Genomic DNA, 16,529 nt, shown 5'->3' on the forward strand with positions numbered 1-16,529 from the left:
GTTGAGTGACACAAGTGCCTCTGTGACCACCACTATGATTTCACTGGGTCAGACCTGAAGCCAGCACAGTGCTAGGTCTCACCCAAGGCCTGTGTAACCACTCCCTGGCTACTGCCCATGTTTGCTCGAAGCCTTGGGGTTCTACATTCAGCATGTGGCAAAGCCAACCAGGTCTGTGTCCTCCACAGAGCCCTGCCCCAACCCGCTCCTGAGCTGGTCCCTGAGGAGTCCCCAAGCATGGCTGTTAGGCCCAAAGTCCATTCACTTTTTCCGTTGGGTTGAAGAACATGAAGGCCTCGGTCCAAGGCTGGTGGACTCAGGTCAGTAGAGAGAGAAATCTCAGGCACTACATAGTTAAGAAGAGAACCCTCCTTAAGATTGAGGGGACTCCATTTCCCAGAATGGCGTGACACCAAACTCTGCCCCTGATATCAGCCTGGGGGTCCGGGCAGGTCTCTCAAGACTGAGGTGCATTCTCACTTTGTCCCCATGAGAGTAGGGCCCTGGTTGTAAGAAGATGGCAGCAGGTCAGCGAGGGCGATTTCCAGGTTGTGGGAAAAGTCAGGGTGTGGAGTCTGATTATCGTGGGGACCATTCTCACTGTAACAGCAAGAACACTCAAATGTCTTTGCTGTTGTCAGCCCTAGGTGGTCTGGGTGTCCCCAGAGTGAAGTGTTGGGCAGAAGTTCTTCTTTATTTCCTCCTCGTTAGTATTGTGAAAATTCCTAGTGTCAATTTCAGAGCAGCAGAGGGGAGTGGGGCTCTGTGTCTTGTCAACAATTTTTATGATGATAATGAATGTAAACAGAGAGGATCCAACCCCTATCACAGGGGCCCCCACTGTGAGCCCCTGCTGTCACCTCAGTAAGCCCCAAAGTGGGCGGTCATGTTATAGTCTAAAACTCACTCTAACTTCCTCCTTCGTTCCAAGGAGACAAACTGACCAGGAGAACAGGAGTCCTGTGGGTTCCTAGAGCAGTTGTTCCACAGAAACCTGCAGAAGGGGCCCTGGTTAAAGCCAAGATGGTTGCTCTCTGCTGAAGGTGTTGACGTGATGCCACTCTCTCCCGTTCGGGTGCCAACCTTGCCAGCTTACCTGCCCACACTCCTACCTGCTGTCACGGGCCACAGCCATCATGCCTTGGGGTCAGAAGAGTAAGCTCCATGCCCGTGAGAAATGCCAAGAGACCCATGGTGAGCCCCAGGATCTCAAGGGTCCTAGGGAGTTAGGCCACTGCAGAGAAGAAAGAAGAGTCTTGCTGTTCCTTCTCTTCTCTTGCTTGTCGGGGTGCTCACCGCAGGTCTCCTGATGCCTCCATTCCTCAGGAGTCTCGGGGAGCTTCACCCACTGGCTCTCCTGATGCAGGTGTTTCATGCTCAAGATCTGGTGTAGCTGCCAAGGGCCAAGATGAGAAAAGCACAAGTACCTCCCAGGAAGCAGCCTTCATTCAGAGCACATACTGAGATCCTCTAAACAGGAAGTTGAGCATGTTGGTGCAATTCCTGCTGGAGAAGAAAGAGTTCATTGTGAAGGCCGACTTGCTGAAGCTTGTCAGCAGAAAGTACAAGCAGCACTTCCCTGAGATCCTCAGGAGAACCTCTGAGCTCTTGGAGGTGGTCTTTGGTGTTGAATTGAAAGAAATGGAATCCGGCGGTGACTCCTACACTCCTTGTCAGCAACCTGGGCCTCTCCAGTGAAGGAAGTCTGAGTGATGATAAGGGGCTGCCGAAGACGGGTCTCCTGATGTTGTTCCTGGGTTTGATCTTCATGAAAGGCAACCGTGCCACTGAAGAGGAAGTCTGGAAGTTCCTGAATGTGGTGGGGATCTATGCTGGGAGGAGGCACTTAATCTTTGGGGAGCCCCGTAAGTTCGTCACAGAAGATTTGGTGTAAGAAGGGTACCTGGAGTACTGGCAGGGGTACAACAGTGATCCTCTGTGCTATGAGTTCCTGTGGGGTCCACGAGCCCATGCTGAAACCACCAAGATGAGAGTCCTGGAAGTTTTGGCCGAGATCAATGACACTCTCCCCATTTCCTTTCCAAATCTGTATGAAGAGGCTTTGACAGATGAGGTAGAGAGAGCAATGAGCCTGAGAGCTGCACACATTGCTGGCACTGTTCCCTTGGCCAGGGCACTTTATGGGGCCACATCCTACAGATCCTCCCACTTCTACGGAAGTCTGAAGTAGAAGTTTCACTTTATGTTAGAAGAGAGTAGTGAGCCATTTAAGTAGTACAGTACATTAGAGGCTGGAGGGAACAAGATGTGTATCTTTCTTTCGTCCTGTTATACATGAGTAACTTATAGATTTATCTTTTCCTTTCATTATTATTTTAAAAATGTTCTTTAAGTGAAGATTTAAATTGTTTCACAATCTAAGTTTCTTAATGTCATAGATCTCACATTTATTTCTGTTTGTCAGGTTTAAGACTAAAAGTTTTGTTATTTTAAAACAAATTGAAAGATCTTCAACATTTTATTTTTAGTACAGAATAAGGTAATGTGGCACTGGAATAGGGATTTTCATGGAAATGTGAAAGAACCCCACAGCAAAATAGTTGAGATCACAAAATAGTGAAACAAAAGTAGAGTAGTTAATTTGTGTTTTTTCCTAATCTTTTTGCTCATTGCTTGTAATATTAAATTATATAAACCTGTACTTGCTTTGCTTATTCAAACTGCATGAGAAAATAAATAACAAATTAGACTTCCTGCTTACTGTTTTCGTTGTTTTTTAATTATTGTTTCTCAACCTGTAATCGAGTACCTGCTATTTGGAAGGCTCCCTGATAGTACTGGTGATGGTAAGCAAAAAGAGATCCAACTTCTGCCTGTAGAATTTTAGAGTCAAGCAGCAACTAACATATAAGGAAGATGATGAGGTACCATCTCTAAGACACAAATGACAGTAAAAAGAGGGGATAAGGAAGAGAAGATTTCACATTAATGTAGTCAAATGTAAATTACCTGATGAAGGTAGTTCAGAGTCTTAGAAAACTGCAAGTCTCTCCATGGGAGTTAATTTAAGTGAAGCTGCAGGTTGGGCTGGACGAGGCTGTGGGAGTGGTGAGCATGGGCCAGGCCCTCAGATGGTGCCTCTCAGAGTTGAGACGCTGTCCCTGAAATGGGAAGCAAGTCTTAAAAGTTATTTTGACATTGTACATATACCAGAAAGAAATCCCCAACTGGGATAGGAAGGCAAAGAGACCTGTGCAGTTGCCCCAGTTCACAAACTGTGTCTTCTGGGCACATGATGTCCAGGGACTATCTGAGCAATATGAGTGATACTTCCTTTACACAAAATGCCAAGAAGCCACAGAACCATCACCCCTATCATAGGCTGGGAGAGCCAGAGTCTGCTCCATTAAAAAGACATTTGAATTAGGTTACTTTGAGTATAATTTGTCAAACTCTAAGGGAGGGTTTGGTTTTTGGTAGTGATGAAGTGAATGAAAATAGGGGCAGTTTGGATGGAAAAATGACCTGGGAAGTTTTTGGTCCCTAACACGAAACAAGAACTTTGAGTTGCCTCCAGCTGAAGAAGACAACTCCACAGCCAAATAACAGATGCTTTAATGAGGAAACACTACTCAGTTTTACTGGCTGGGCAGCATTTCAGCAGATGTGGATTTCTATGTTATTTAGAGTATTCTCTAATATATTCTGGAAATAAAATTCTGTAAGGGAAGATTGTCATCATCTTGGGTCAAACTAAGTTTGGTAATAATTACCATTCATTAAAGACCCAAAGTTTACCTAACACTATGTCAGGTGATTTACATAGAATATATATATATATATATATATGTATATATATATATATATATTCGATAAGATGGGGTTTATCAAATTGACCTTGCAGGTTAAAAACTTGCAATTTTCTCAAGTTCACAAAACTGGCAAGTGACAGAATTAGACTAGACCCTGGCTCTGAATTTCTCTAGAGTCCACAACTGTCCCACTTCCAGCCTCAGGCAGACCTTGTGTTACTTATTTTCTACTCATTACTTCAAAATATATCTCAGGTGATACAAAGCAAGACTTCAAACCCCAAAAACTGTTTTGGAATACATAGCCCAAGGAATAAGCAATAAAAATACCAAAATAAATGCAAGTTGTGAATAAAGAAAGAGATATTTGTTGACAATATCATTATCTGCAAAGTCAATGCCAGAAACCTCAAAAGACTAGGGACTCACAAAATCATTTGGCTCAGCCTCTTTGCTGTAGCAAGTAGATGTATTTGAACAGAAGTTACATAAGAAGCTAAGTCTGCCTAGTGACAAGAAGGTATGTATTGGCAATGGTTTTCTTTTTTCTTTTTCTCTCTGAAAGCACACCTGTCCAGGGCTTTCTGCTTTGTGCTTCAGATTTCCTATCTCACATCATCCTTAGGACACATCCTATTCTCTGCAACGTTTGCAGAGGGAAAGCTAATGAAGAGTTTGGAATGATGTGGCATTTCTCCAGAAGCCTCTCATAGAAAGTGTAGAAACCAAGATGAAGACTCTGATGAATGAGAACTAAAGAAACAAACACCCCACAGTAAATGGAGTAACAGAGATCAGACTGTGTCTGCTTTTAGACCTGGAAGACTGAAGCAGGACTGTTAGGCTATTTCTCACTTATTGTTCAGTGTTCTCAGGAACATAAGAACCTTAGTCTACATGAGTGACCTAAAGTTGAAAGAAGAAATTCAAGGCCTGCAAAGAGTCAAGGTGAGGACCCTGAGTGAGGACTGAGGGCAGACCTTTACCCTCCACAGAGATAGCCCCAAGGAGCCTGAATCTTGATGTCATCCCTGGGAGGGCACAGACAGGTGGCATTTCCTGTTTTCATTCTGGGACCTCAAGGAGTGGGAACCTTGTTCTAAGGTTTTGAGACTTAGACAGTAGAGGGAGATGTTCCATGCCCTGCCAGGAATCAAATGCAAAATCACGAGTGATGACTGAGGGGACCACAGACCCTATAGTAGGGAGGTGGCACAGAACCTCCCCCTGCCATCAACCCTGGGAGGCCTTGGGCAGGGCTGTCAGGCTGACTTCTGCAAGAAGGGTTTCAGAGATATGAGGGCTTAGTCTGAGGGGAGGGTCCTCAAGTCAACAAAAAGTCCAAGGCCCTGCTATGAGTCAAGGTGATGGTCCCTAGTTAGGACTTAGGAAACCCTCTACCCTCAGAACTAAGAGAACCACACGGAGTCCCACCCTTACTGGCAGCCCTGGAATACATGGGCATTGTTGACATGATATGACATACTTCCTCGTATGATGTCACAAGGAAGTAAGGAAGTTGGTCTGATTGTGAGTTAAGGTCAGCAGTTAGAGGATTTCCAGGTTTCTCCAGAGGCCACAGTGAGTACGCTAATAACTGAGGAGACCACATACACTATGAGTGGGAACACCACAGAATTCAACTGTTATTCTCAGCCTTAGGACAACGAGGACAGGTAAGAACAAATGAGAACAGATGAGAAGACCCTCACATTCCCCATAGGGCATGTTTCAGGGTCGTTTTGTCTTTAGTATGAGGGGATAGGCCTTAGGACAAGGGAAGGAGAAGTTCCACACCCTACCAGAGGACAAAGCAAGTGCTAAAGGAACCATCTACCACTAAATAGAAGAGTTAAAAAAGAATCTGGCCCTACCCTGGTTTCAGTGCTTGAAGGGCCAGGGCAGGGTTGTGAAGTTGAAGCTCTCAACCACCTCTTTATGTCAGGTCTATGGGAGGTGAGATCCTTAGTCTGAAGGTGCAGTAGTCACCATTCAAATGAAGAGAGTTGGGCTCCTAGGCCCTATATGCTGATGTAAGGACCCCAAGTGAGGACTGAGGATCCCAGAAAGGCCAGAAAGGCCAGGACAGAAAATTATCTACTCAGCAGTCAGCACCATGGGCATTCAGACAGCAGTGATAAGGTCAATGATATTTGCTCCAGGTGCCTTCTCATCACAATATGAAGAGGCTTTGCAAGATGAGGAAGAGAGCCCAAGCCAGAGATGCAGCCGAGACTGGCACTACTGCAGTGGCCAAGACTGTTTCAGGGCCAAGTTCAGCAGCTTCTCTCAACCCTATTGAAGTCTGAAGCTTTTTTCATCCAGTCAAGCAGATATAACATCACCAAAAGGGATTTTTATGGAAATACAAAAAAAACCCCAGTAAAATAATTGAGATAATGAAATAGAAAAAAACAATAAAACATGATCTTGGTTTTCTTCATTCCTTTCAGTCTTTTGTTTTATAAAATTAAATGATTTACACCTTGATATATTTAGCTTAACAATGTAGGAGAAATTAAATTTAATAAGTTAGATCTCTTGCTCACTCTCTCTCATATTCCCCAAACATCATTTGAGTATCTGCTTTTTGGAAGGCTCTGTAACAGTACTGGAGCTGCTCAGATAAAGGTCCAGCTTCTGCCCATAGAATCTTTGAGGCTAAAAGCTGCAGTCATATAATGTTGAGCCACCCTCTATGACTTACAGGAAAGTAGAAAGGATCGATGAGAAGGGGGCATTCCAGTTGAGAGCAGTAAGCATAAATTTCATGAGGCAAGACAGTTTGAGTTTTAGGAAACTGAAAGTCAATGTGTTGTAATTTTTAAATTAGCTGCATGGGGGTGCTAGATGAGGCTATGAAATTGGTAAGCAGAGGTCAGAACCCTCAGATGATGCATCTCAAAGTTGAGAGAGAAAACCCTTTAATGGAAAACTGTAGTGTAAAGCCCAAAATTAAGGCCTAATACTATATACTGCCGGGCAGGCTAAGAGCTCCTCTTCTAATGCCGCTTGCCTAACACAGGGTCCCATAGCTGTAGTGTATCCCTTGTCTTTTTTCCTATCTTTTGGAAGAGGGGGCTCAGGCAAAACCTCTGTTTCCTCTTTGTTATTTTGGCCTGGTGATAGTGGGGCTGAGGGATAAGGAGGCAGTAAGGTAGGTGACGGTTCCTCTTCCCTCCCCTTTTTAGGCTCTTCTGTGTATAATGGGACCAAAGCCACCCTAACTAAAGCCCATAATGTTAAAGACGTTACTGGGACCCATTGCCCTTGCACACAATGTTGTTTAAGATTTCTCCCCACTTGTTCCCAGAGCTCTACGTCTAGCATACCTTCTGGGAAACATGGGTTATGAGATACAACAGTTTGCATTAGGTCCCTTAATTGAGCCTGTGAAACCAAGCCTCCACTAGCTTTAAGCAGCTGTTTCAATACTTTTATATACTGTTTCTGTTGAGCTGATAACTGTTGTCCCATGATGAAACCCTAGCCTGAACAATTCCCTCGAACTTGGAAATCCTGAGCAGGCACCCATGACTTACTGATTTACTGACTTACTGACTTACTGACTGCACAGTCTCCTTACCTTCATTTTGGAGGGTTCCTTCATGATTTGTTGCAGCATTCCTCACAGGGCATCACCTGCCGGGGTCTGACCTGCAGACCCTGGCCAAACTATGGATGAAAGAATGCACTCAGACACAGATATCCAGTGAAAGAGTGGGCTAGGGGACCAGCCACGCACAGACCCCAAGGAGGGTGCTGTAAAGAGTCAGCAGCTGAGGCCCTGACAAGCTGGTGCTGCGGGTATTTATTCAGCACAGATTTAATGACAAAGGCTTTGAGATAATTTAATGATTATCCACACTTGTGGATAATCAACATGGTCGCCCCTCTGGAGAGAGCAGTCCTGCGCATGGATGATTAAAGGCCAGGTTCCGAGGCCTAAGTAAATTAACTTATCTAGATCAGTTTCTTTACATCCCCTTGTTATCTAACCTAAGCTCTTAAGAGAACTCAGCTGCCTTCAGCCAAATTTTCTTTTGAAGCTTTGCAAACCCCTGGTTTTCCAAGAAGGTTTGCATCTTTCTACAATTTTCCCCACCACCCTGACCGATCTCCTACAATATATTGCCTTCGATTTTTCAAATGACCTAACTGGAAATTCTGGTCTACACTATGCACTTGCAGATTAGGTCCCTTAGCCAAACAACCGTCGTTACTAAGAGAACCAGGCACAGATGTTTTCTTTCCCTGACAGCCTTCAGAATTATTCACACAAGCCAATCACATCTTTCTATGAGAACTAGAGGTCACCTCTCCCTCTTGATCTACAAATCATGCCTCCCAGAGACCTTATTCATTCACTCTGTTCCCGAGTACAACCCTTGTGTGACCCTGTGTGGTATGTGGTATACTGCTACCCTGGGCTGTGAGTATATGTGATTAATAAACTGCTGTTGACCTCATCTGTACAGTGCCCAGTATCATGTGTTTGAATACCACATAACCATAATGTGGAAATCCCCTCCTCACCAATAAATAGGACACCACTAAAGCATGCTTTTATGAATCACTTTGAGATCATAGATAATCCAGAAAGAAATCTTTACATTTAGACTAGTGGCTTACACAACAGAAGTTTATTTTCTCACAGTTCTGGAGGCTGGAAGTCCAAGATCTTCTCTTCACATTGTTGTCTTTTGTGTGTGTGCATCCCTGGTGTTTCCTAGTGTGTCCTAACCTCTTCTTTTCAGGACACCAGTCAGATTTTATAAAAGTACTCTAATGGCCTTATTTTAACTAATCACCTGTTTAAAGACCTTATCTCCAAATAGAGTCACATTCTGAGGTACTGGGGGTTAGGACTTGAGCATGTGAATTTGAGGTTGAGGGCAAAATTAATTTCATAATAGGCAGGAGTTGGAGATACCTTTGCTCTTATCTCAGTACAGTAGAACACAATGTACAAGCTATGTTTTCTATGCAAACTGTCTCCAGGGAGTTTCCCCAAAATAAGAGTGAGATGCACAAAAGCCACTGTGTTGGATTTTTTTTTCTTTTTACCTAGAACTGGAAGAAAGAACTAGATCCTACTAGAAAAAGACATTCTAACGAGATTATCCTGAGTGTAATTTGGCAGATTCTAAGGGAGGGCTAGATTTTGGTGGGGAAGAAATGAATGAAAATATAGGTGGTTTGGATGGAAGTGTAGCTGGGATGCACTGAAGGAGTTAGTCCTTAACAAAATTCTAGAAGATCTGAATTGTATCCAGATGCGGAAGAACCCCCAACATCCAAATTAAATAATGGATGCCCTAATGGGGAAAATCTAGTTTTACTTGCTACAGCAAATTTTTGGCTGATTTGGTGTTGTTTGAGAGCATTGCATTTTCTCTGACATATCCTGGATTTTTAAAAAATCTCAGATAAGAAGATAATCATAAATAATCATAAATAAATGTCATTTATTAAACACCTAACATTTGCCAGTGACTGTGAAAGATTAAGTCTGAGTGATGAAGAGAATTAGATTAGTGTGTGTTTTCTGACAGCCACCTCCTATCCCAGGACCTCTGCCTTATTCTTCAGCTTCCCCATTTCACATCACTCCACTTGGACACAGACTTATTCTGCTCAAGGTTTTTCAGGAGTGTGGCATTTCCCAGGAAGGTTTTCATTAAAGAGACAGGAGCCAAGGATGTCAGGGCCTTGCTGCAAAGGGCTCTCATTGAAGTAAGGCTTTAAGAGAAGTCAAATTGGGAATCCTCTGTGAGACTGAGGAAACTACCCACTCCAGAACAGAGAAGGCACCATAGATGTCACCCCTGCAGTGAGCCTTGAGAACACTTTCACTGGGGATATGGGTAGGACTCATTTCCACCTGAGGGTCACAGAAAGGTGAGGGAGGTGGCCTTAGGCAGGCCACCTTAGCAAAAGTGCAAGCAAGTGAGGTGTCTTAGGCTCAGGCAGAAGTCAAGGTGAGAATACTTAATGAGAGTAAGAGAACCACCCACCACAGAAGCATGCCCCAGGCCTTCTCCCACAAAAAGCCCGACCCCTGTTTTCAGTCTTGGGAGGCACTGAGCAGAGTAGGCAGGCTGAGATGTGTGCTCACTTCTGCCTCTAGGGCCTCGGGGAGGTGAGGGCCTTAGTAAAAGTACGTGAACCCAGAGCAGCTGAGGGAAAAGGAGCAAACCCTAGCAGCAGTCAAGGTGAGGAAGCTTAGGTGGAGAATCCCATCAAGCTCTTGTTTGCAGCTCCCTGAGTACCCGAACATGGATGTCAAGTATATGTGAGCTCTCCTTTCCTACTTGATGATGCCAGGAGCTGAGGCCCTTGGCCTGGGGTGGGCAGGGGATGGAAGGCTAAGGTCAGCAAAGGAAGGAGTACCATGCACTTCAGGGAATCAACAGCAGAAGCCTGCATGTTTTCTGAGGGATCACTGATCTCAGAAGAGTGCGGTAGCACAAAGCCTGCTCTTGCCATCAACCTTGGGAAGTCCTGGGCCAGGCTGACTTCTTCAAGGGGGGTCTCAGAGATGTGAGGGCCTTGGTCTAAGGGAAGGGTACTCAAGTCAGCAAAGAAAAGCAGCCCAGGTGCAGCCAGGAATCAAAGTAAGTGCCCTACATGAGGACTGAAGGAACCCCTGCTCTACTGAACTCTGGGATGCCTGTGCACTGATTACATGACTTGCACTCATTTCCTGCTGTGGTATGGGGGTGGTTATTGGTAATGATGGTGAGGGATTTTGTCTAAAGTAGATGGCCTGAGGTCTGCAGTAGGAGGATTTCCAGGTATTTCTAGGAATTAAGGTGAAGACATGGTGTTGGAGGGGAACACCAAATCCATCCCATATTCTCAGCCTTGGAAGACCACAGGCAGGTGAGGTGGTGCCCATATCTTACTAGAGAGTCTCAGGAGATTCTGGTGGGAATAGAGAAGCCCTGGGCCATGCCAAAAGACAAAGGAAGGGTTGGGAGGACCACCCACCATTGAATAGATAACAAAGCATCTGTGCCCCACCCTTGCACTCAGTACTTAAAGGACCAGGGAAGGACTATCAGGCTGAGGCTCCTCCCCACTTCTTTATATATATAAAATCTAAGGCAGATGAAATCTTTGGTGTATGATTGTAGCCACCAGTCAGCAAAAGGGAAGTCTTCTAGGTACTACCTAGAGATCAGGTGGATTCCTAGAATGAGAACTGAAGACCCAAGCATCTCATGACAGAGAGACCTCCGTATAGCTCCAAGCTGGGTGCCCTCTGACAGAGGTGGTGGACTGAGATGCTCCTTCACTTTATCTTCTGGGGTCTCAGGGAGGTGCTGGCTTTGGTTTGAGGTGTCAACTTCAGAGCAGCAGAAGAGAGGGGAACCAGGCCCTGCCAACAGTTGATATGATGATTACGATTATGAACTTAGACCCCCACGCTCCAAAACAGAGAACCCCTATTACCAGCCCCTGCCACCATCTCAGTACACCTAAGGCAGAGTTGGCAGGCTGTAGCCTAAAACTCACTCTAACTTTATCCACAGTGTTCTCAGTGGACAGGCTGACCAGGAGAACAGGAGTTCCATGGGTTCCTAAAGCAGTGCTCTTGGAAACCTGTAGCTGTGGCCTTTGTTAAAGCCATGGTAGTCTCTCCCTGCTACTGGTGCTCACACCATCTCATTCTCCCTCCTTCAGGTGCCCACATTGCCAGCCATCCTGTCCACACTTTTTCCTACTCTTTCTAACCAGAGTCATCCTGTCTTGGTATCAGAAAAGTAAGCTCCATGTCCATGAGAAATGTCACCAGACTCAAAGTAAGACTCGGGGAAATAGGGGTACTCAGGCAACAGCAGTGGCAGCAGAAGAGTCTCCTCCCTCCTCGCCTCTTCTTTGTGGAGGTGTTACTGAGAGTCTACCTACTGGTGGGTCATGTAGCACTTTGAAGGGGCCTCAGAAAGCCTCATCCACCACTACTTAAATAGCATTTTTTTGTACTAGATGTGATAAATTTTCCAATGGCCAAGATAAGGAAGAGAAAAGCATGGCTGAGGCCCCACCTTCCAGTGAGAACTCATGCAGAGACCCTCGAACCAGGAAAGCTGGGTTGTTGGAGCAGTTCCTGCTCTACAAGCATAAAATGAAACAGCCCATTACAAAGGAAGATACCGAAATCAGTATGCTGAGATCCTCAGAAGAACTTCTGAGTGCGTTAAGGTTGCCTTTACATTGATATGAAGGAAGTCAATTCAACCCATCACTCATATGACCTTGTTATGACCTTGTAAAGCTAAAAGTTCCCAACAATGGGAGGGTGTTTGGTGGCAGGGGGTTACCCAAGACTGGTCTCCTGATAAATCTTCTGAGCGTGATCTTCATAAAGAGCAACTGTGCCACTGGGGAAGACATCTGGAAATTCCCAGATATGATGTGAGCATATGCTGGGAGGAAGCACTACACTATGGAGAGCCCAAGAAGCTCATCACTCAGGATTTGATGAGGCTAAAAAGTGCCTGAAGTACTGCTCAACAGTGATCCTGCATGCTATGAATTCCTTTGGGATTTAAGAGCACATCTTGAAACCAGTAAGATGAAAGTCCTGAAGTTTTGGCAAAGGTCAGTGATACTATCCCTAGTGTCTCCACATCCCATTATGAAGAGGCTTTGTGAGATGAGGAAGAGAGAGCCCAAGCTATAGATGCAGCCATGCCTGATGCTACTGCCAAAGCTAGTGCAGTTTCTAGAGCCATATGTCCAGCATATCTTCCTACCCCTATTGAGGACTGAGGAATTTTGATCACCCAGATAAGAAGATATGACATCACAGTAAAGATTTTCTTGAAAATATGAAATAATCACACAGTAAAATAAGTAGGGTAATACAATGGAGAAAAAAATAAACACGATTAATCCTTGTTTTCTCTAATTCTTCTTAATCTTTAGTTTTGTAAAATTAACTGATTTGTACTTTGCTTTTCTTAGCTTATTCAATAAAGTAGAAAAAAATCTTAATAAATTAGGAATTAGACCTTGTGTTCACTGGCTCTTCTAGTGACCAAACATTAATTGAGCATCTGCTCTCTGGAAGGCTCTGTGCTAATACTGGAGATGCTCAGAGAAATACTCAGTCCCTGCTTATAGAAGTTTTGAGCCTATTAGCTAAGATCATTTAACTGCCCTTTATGACCTATAGTTAAATAAAAAATAATGAGTGAGGATGAGAGTGTTCCTTATGAGAGCAACCAAGAGGGAATTTCCTAAGCCAGGCAGTTTGGGGTTTTGGAAAACTGCAAGTCCTCAGTGGAATGTAACTTTTATTCAAGTTGGTGAGCTAGATGAGGTTCTGGAGTTGATGAGTAGCAGCCATACCCTTGATGGGTGTGCTTCAGTTGAGAGATAAAAACCCAAGAGTTAGTGTACTTGAGCTTCTATAAACAAAATACCATAATCTGGGTGGCCTAAGCAACATAAACTGATTCCTCACAGTTCTGGAAGCTGGGAAGTCCAAGATCAAGGAGCCAACATATTCAGTTCCTAGTGAGGGTACTCTTCCTGGATTGCATGAAGTCACTTTTCTGTGTCTCCTTACAAGGCGGGGAGAGAGCGAGTTCCAGTCTCTCTTCCTCTTATAGAGACACAAATCCTAATATGGGGCCCCTACCCTTATAACATCAACTAAACGTAATTATCTCTCAAAGGCCCACTCCAAATATCATAATGTTGGGAGCTAGGGCTTCATTATATGAATTTTGGGGGAAATACAAAGTTCACTCTATAATGGAAAACTGCTTCTATTGGGATTGTGGGTAAACCAGAGACAAATCTCCACGTGGGCAGGGTAGGAAGGTGTATTGTGCTCTAGTTCCAGTGCAGGTAAACACAGTTTGCAAATTAGGTGTTCTAAACACATGTTCTACAAGGAATTTCTGAAGAATAAGAATGATAATCCTTTGAGATGAAATGCACAGAAGCCACTACATTGGCAGTTTTTGCCTTGAACTGGGAGAGCTAGATCTCAGTGCATTAAAAGGGCATTTTGATTTAGTTATATTGAGGATAATTTGGCAAACTCTTAAAAGAGGGCTAGATTTTGTTAAGGGTATAAGGAATGTAAACAAAGATGGTTTGGGATGGAAAGGCACCTGAGAAGGATACAAGAACTTGTGCCTTGACACAAATTTTAGGAGCTTGAGTTACATCTAGCTGGGGAAGACAACCCCACAACTGAATTAAACAACAGGTGCTCTCATGGACAATATTTACATAGCTTTACTTGCTAGGGATACTTTTTGGCTGATTCAATATTTTTGTACAAGAATATTCCATATTCTCTAACATCTGGACCAAAACAAACAAACAAAAAACTTCAGGTGTGGTGGATTCTATCATCTTGATTCAAAATAATGATATTAAAAACTGCCATTCTTTAAATATTGGGTAATATATTCCAGTCATCTTGCCATGTGGTTTATATGTAGTACATACATTCTAACGGTCTTACAAGATAGGGCTTACCAAATTCATTTGGCAGATAATAAACTTCCAATTTTCTCGAGTTCACAAGACTGGTAAATGGCAGAGCTAGGACAAGAGCCCTGGTCTGAATTTGTCTAGAGTCTAAACTATTCCACTCTTCCCACATGAGGTAGACATGTTGTCTCTTAATGAACCTTTTAATCTCACTATTCCAAAATGTATTTCAGGCAAAAGAAAAAAGGAGACCCTTGTAGTCAAAGTACTAAAAGCAGGCCTATAAAAGGAAGTTAAGTGTGAGAATAAATCAAAATTTGGAGATTGTCTTTAAACTTCATTAACCTAATATCCTGCTGCTTTGAGGCCCATGGTATCCCTGAGAACTAACTCTGACCAGGAGCTATTTCATCCAGCTCTTGCTGTTTCCATCATTACAACACCTTTCTCCTGGAATTTCTCCAGTGTGCACCCCTAACTCTGGAAGCTGACCTGCTGGCCAGCTCTTCACTCTGCATCCTCCTCTGAAGACTATTATTTGCTCTCCTCATGATTTAGAGCATTCAAACTCTGTAGTGGTCACTTCCTTCAATTTGGATGCATATCAACTTAGTATTCCTATTTATATGATAACTTGAAGATCTTCCTCCTTCCTTTCTTTCCTTCTCTTTCTTATTTTTCAAATGTTTCGTTAAAAATTAGTTTAAATCGTTTCTGAGTATGAGTTTATGGATCATGTGGTTTACACATTTATTGCAGTGTATCGAGTTTAAAAGTAGGAGTTTTTATATTTTGTGAAACAAGTTGGAGAAACTTTCCGTCTCATTTTGTGATCCAGAACAGGATAATATGGCATTGAAATTGGTGTTTCTCTGGAAATGTGAGATTACTCAGCAATAAAACTGTTGGGTTCAAGAAATAGAGCAAAATATGTGCCACAAAATCAGATTTTTAGGCCTTTATAAGGACTTTGATGTAAATAAACTCATGTCCAAACAACAACAAAGAAATAGAGCAAAATAAAGTAAAAGATTGTCAATTCTTGTCTTCCCTATTATTTTTAGGCTGTTGGTCTGTAAAATTAAATGACTTACATCTGGATTTGCTTACCTTATTTAAGAATTTAGGAGAAATTAAATCTTATTAAATTAGATACTGTGCTCATTGGCTCATTTATTCCCTTAATATTAATTGGACATCTGCTCTGTGGAATACACTGTGCTGTTGCTGAAGATGTCAGGATTTTCATGTCTAGGAGCAATAGTATCACAGGGAAGATTGTGAGATACACTAGACCAGAAGGACAAATAAAAAGAAAGAATGAAGAGGGTTGTGGTCCACATGAGTGTAGTAAAGTGGCAGTTAAGTGTAAATGCCTCAAGGCAAGTCTGTTCAGGGAAACTGCAAATTCATGAGAGTGACTGAAGTTTAAATTTTGCTATGTCATGGGGAGTTAGAATTTTGGGAATGGGGAACAAGGGTCAGCCCTTTAGATAGTGTGTCTCAGAGACTAAATCTTGGGATGCAAAGTGGCCCTCGAATCCTAGAGAGATAGTAAAGAAACTTCCCACTGGTAGAGTCCAAGGTAGATGTTCCAGACCCTTTCCCATTGTATTTGAACACAGTTTGCAAAGTAGTTGTTTTACCTATATCTTCTCAAAAGATTTACTGTAAAACAAGTGTTATATTCTTTTGAGCTGATCTTTGGAAAGCAGTTGGCTGGCACTCTTTCCTTTGGCTTGAGGAAGTCCAGTTCAAGTACATTGCAATAAAATTGTAATATCTTGAATATAATTTGGCAAGGGCTGAGTGTTTGGTGGCTGTGAAATGAGTGGCAATTGGGATGTTGATTGAAGATACAGCTGGGAGCAAAACAAAGGAGAATAACATAACAGTATATGGCCCCTTACACAACTACTAGGTCATTTGAATGGCATTCAGATGGAAACAATTGGCCCATATTCAAACTAAATAACTTTCTCTCCGTTGTTTAGTTGTATTTATTAAGTAGTAATTTTGACTCTTGGTATTCTGGGTCCTAAGTACCTCAGATTCCCTGAGAACTGTTCAATAGTTTCTTTAAAATTCTAGAAGGTAAGGTAGCAATCAGCTCCAGTAATGGTAACAACTTCCATTTACTAAAGGTTTAATATATGTGGAGAGGTTGGCTAGGTTCTTTGCATTTATTATCTCTGACCTTTCCAACAGCCTTGCAAAATGAAGCTAATTTTTCAGATGCTGAACTCAAGACTCAAAGTTTTGGAAATTTCCCCAATATTGCATAGCTGGTAAGTA

The 16,529-nt window shown here is 43.1% G+C and overlaps 1 long non-coding RNA gene and 1 pseudogene across 1 annotated transcript; both read left to right on the top strand.

Moving 5' to 3' along the window:
• Nucleotides 1-1,054: 1,054 nt before the first annotated feature.
• On the top strand, nucleotides 1,055-2,191 carry LOC129475268 (melanoma-associated antigen B6B-like; annotated as a pseudogene).
• A 3,128-nt stretch (nucleotides 2,192-5,319) lies between these two features.
• On the top strand, nucleotides 5,320-6,216 carry LOC129476102 (uncharacterized). Its single transcript, XR_008654886.2, has 2 exons — nucleotides 5,320-5,449; nucleotides 5,936-6,216. It is a non-coding gene; the product is annotated as an uncharacterized lncRNA (long non-coding RNA).
• Nucleotides 6,217-16,529: the final 10,313 nt, after the last annotated feature.

The sequence above is a fragment of the Symphalangus syndactylus genome, chromosome X, assembly GCF_028878055.3.
Source record: "Symphalangus syndactylus isolate Jambi chromosome X, NHGRI_mSymSyn1-v2.1_pri, whole genome shotgun sequence".
Taxonomy (NCBI): Eukaryota; Metazoa; Chordata; class Mammalia; order Primates; family Hylobatidae; genus Symphalangus; species Symphalangus syndactylus.